Consider the following 4,198-nt stretch of genomic DNA (forward strand, 5'->3'; position numbering starts at 1 on the left):
GGGGGGGGGAGGGAGGAGGGTTTGTATGAAATTTATGCCCTTTTTATTCTGCATTATCTTTTCTCTAATAGTGTGCTACAAATATGTTCACTTAACTTATAAAGCAAATGAAATTCTAAGTACTTTCTCTTCCAAGTGGCTCATAGCAGTAATATTGGTTTAACAAATGGCTAAGCAGTTAGAACACTGTGAGAACAATGAATCTGTATAAATTAGGAGACACATCTACATGATTATTAATTGAAAAGGATATCTACCTCACATGTAGAGAAAAATTAAGCAATTTAGTTAGTAATAACTATTTGTCCTAAGATGCCATGAGAGATGCAATGTCAAGAGGTTTGCAGAAAATATGTTGAAGCAAGTTAGACACTTGAGACTATGCCAAGTGTAGAGCAAATTTCTAAAAGTATTTCATTCAATTGAGGTTTTACAGACTTCACAACTACTGGCCTTACTGTTTCAGCTTTAGAAGCCTGAAATTCCCCTTGGTTGTTTTTCACTGTGACCCTTATATTGGCTCATTGTCCATACCAGACATGGGTCAGGCAGACAAAAGCTGCTTTCCATTTGTCAGTCGGAGTTCTTTCTAATTTGTCCTTTAAGGACATGTCATGCCTTTTGTGAATCTTCAAATGGCGATGCATTTCTTGAGGAAGAAAAAATGTAGTATTGTGATTTCTGAAAATCACTTCAGATATTTACTGTTAATGTGTAAACAAAGCAAAACAAATCATCATTAATTACAGGTTCATGCAGATCAGTTGTTCTAGCTCTATGACAAAACTGTATCATTTGATTTGCCTTATGATTGTAAATTAGCACAGTTTTACCATGAAACAGTATATTCATATGAAACTACTTTCCTGACACCCAGTGAGGTAAGATATGGGTAGATACAGATAGACAATTTTAGCTGATAAAATGCAACCAAACTCCACTTCAAAGAGTGCATGAACTTGAAATATTGTCCACTGATACATTTTGTTGCTGTTTTTGTTTGTTTTATTTTTTTCCAGACCATAGCTGAAGTTAGTCTTGTTATTTTAAAGAAGCATTAGTATATGATTCATTAGCTATCTGAATATATCTTACTGTTGTCATATAATACTCATATATGCCTATACACATAGAAAATAAATAAATAAACAAACAAACAATCAAATAAATATATAAAAAGATAAACCACACAGTCCTCAGGGATATTTTGCAGACAATAATTTTTTATTTTTAATAAATGGGCCAGACGTAGCACATTGTTCAGTGTCATGTTTTCTGTTTTCTATTCTGAGCTTTTCTATTTTACTCAGTATTCAGATGTTGGTAATTACTGAGTTTGCTTTCAGAGCTTGATGAGCTGTAATGAAAGTCATAATACTTTTCCTTAGGAAGATAAAAATAAAAATAATAATTTTTAAAAAGCAGAAATTTCAACATGTAGAAAAGATAAAAACATGGATTTGTCGAATAAATTCACAGTAGCGGAAAGTAACTCAAAAGAATAAAATATTACCTAAAAAATAATCAGATTTTCTTATACTGAAAATATCTTCCAGTTATATACAATATCAGCTGACAGCTGTAACAATTTTTGAATGAAGCTGAGAATCAGTAAATGTGGCTGAGATCAGCAGTTAGTAACTTCTCTTAGGAGTAGGGCTGAGCTGTAAAGTAGAGTATGTCTCAGGATTTTTAAGTGGTTTAGAAAAAATCAGCCTACAAAGGGAGCCAGCTCTCTGTACATTTTCAAAGTGCACTTTCACTGCATTGTCCTTTATCACTTAAACTTCTTTATACTTCTGTCATACCAAGAAAGCAATTATAAAATTCTTAAAGTAGAATTCATCCTACTGTACTTCTGAAGTTTAAAATGAGTTGAAAGAGCAGATTTTTTTTTTTTTTCAGACACTTTCTATAATAAAATTACTGAAATTTAAGAGAGAAATTTAAGTAATCTAAAAGTAGAAATTCAAAGTAGAATAATAGAATAGAGTGGTTTGGGTTGGAAGGGACCTTTAAGATCATCTAGTTCCAACACACACACACACACACACCCCCTCATAGGCTGGGACACCTCTCTCTAGACCAGGTTGCTCAAAGCTCCATCCAGCCTGGCCTTGAATGTTTTCAGGGAGGGGGCATCCACAGCCTCACTGGGCAACCTGTTCCAATGTCTCACCACGGTCACTATAAAGAATTTCTTCCTTCTATCTAGTCAAAATCTACTCTCTTCCCTTTTTTAAGCAATTTCCCTTTGTCCTGTTGCTATCTGCCTGTGGGGGAAGATGTAACTCTAAGTGAGTCACCAAAGAGCTTGATAGACCTTATCACTGTGAAGCCTTGGGAGACTGGAATATGAAACAAAGAGTCTAAGGATAAACAGGAGTTCTTTAATACGCGTTGCTAATCTTGTCACAATGGAGAAACCTTTCATCCTTTATCACTGTTGTTTGGGAGAAGTTAGGACCAATTAACTTATTGAAGGAACTGTCAGAGGAACAGGATCTTCTTGTTTGTAAGTGGATGCTGTATAATATGTACGCTGAACACAATAAAGTAGAACTAGTCTGATGCTACAAGAAACTGAGAGCTCTCTAACTCGACTGGGCACCGACATCTGCCCTTATAAAAAATCCCTCCCTAGCTTTCCTGTAGGCCCCTTTCAGTACTGGAAGGCTGCTATAAGGTCTCCTCAGAGCCTTCCCTTCTCCAGATGGAAAAGCCCGAGCTCTCTCAGTCTGTCATCACAGGGGAGGTGCTTTAGCCCTCTGATCATCTTTGTGGCCCTCTTCTCGACCCGCTCCAACAGCTCCACATCTTTCCCACATTGGGGCTCTCTGAACTGAGATGCAGCACTCCAGTTCCAGAGTCTCACAAGAGCAGAGGGGCAAAATCACCTCCGCTTGACCTGCTGATCTCGCTTCTCTTGATGCAACCCAGGATACAGTTGGCCTTCTGGGCTGCAAGCATACATTACTGTCTCGTATTGAGTTTTTCGTCAACCAACACTACCAAATCCTTCTCCTCAGGGCTGCTCTCAAGTCATTCTTTGCCCAACCTGTACCTGTGCTTTGGATTGCCCCAACCCAGATGCAGGACCTTACACCTGGCCTTGTTCAACTTCATGGGGTTGGCATGGACCTACCTCTGAAGCCATTCCATGTCCCTCTGGATGGCATTCCTTCCTTCTAACATGTCAACTGCAACACTGAGCAGTTGGTGTCATCTGCGAACTTGCTGAGGGTGCACTAACTCCCACTGTCCACGCTGCCTACAAAGATGTTAAATAGTGCTGGTCCCAAAATCAATCTCTGAGGAACGCCACATGTTGCCAGTGTCCACTTGGACACTGAGCCATTGATCTCAACTCTGAGTGCAGCCATCCAGCCAATTCCTTATCCAGTGAATGGTCCATCCATCGAATCAATGTTTTCTCCAATTTGGTGATCAGGATGTCATGCCTGACAATGTCAAACACTTTGCAAAAGTAAATATAAATAAAGAACATTCTTCTATAAGCTAGCCATAAGAATTTGTACTGGTGAAATTCTGTAAAGTTGGTCGTACTAGTCCATTCAAATGCAACAAGACCTATAGTAGTCCCGAAGTGGGTATTAACCTTTTAATGCAAAAACATGAAAGTTAATTAAAGTTTTTCCAATGCAGCTATTGAATGCATATATAGTTATAGGTCAGTAACACTGTATTCATGTAGGGTAGTCCTTCAGCAGCAAGAGTTTCTGCTTTGGAATCTGGGGGCATAAAACTTCACTGTATGCAGATCAAAGGAGAGATAGTGTTTAAACATTAAACTGTACTTGAAGAAAAAATAGATATTTCATCTTTGCCTAAGAAAAAAATGTGTTCAGGTTAAAGAAAGACTACATAAAAGTATTTTGTCATATGATATTATAACAACATGGAGTCAAAACTAAGGTCCTTCTAATAAAGTTTTTCTGTACCTAAGATACATGCTCCTTGTGGCGAACCTCCATTCCTTCAAAGATAACCATTTTATTTTCTAGACACTTCTCAGTAGACTTTAAAGAATATTGTACTTTACTATCTAAATAAAAAATTTACAATGGTTATAATTCCCAAAGATTTACAGTAAGTCCTAGCATCAGCCACATGTGTCTGATACAGGAGCACACTGGCAACTTATTCTTTCCACATGCCCAAACAAAAATAATATTAT

Source organism: Meleagris gallopavo, chromosome Z (assembly GCF_000146605.3).
Source record: "Meleagris gallopavo isolate NT-WF06-2002-E0010 breed Aviagen turkey brand Nicholas breeding stock chromosome Z, Turkey_5.1, whole genome shotgun sequence".
Taxonomy (NCBI): domain Eukaryota; kingdom Metazoa; phylum Chordata; class Aves; order Galliformes; family Phasianidae; genus Meleagris; species Meleagris gallopavo.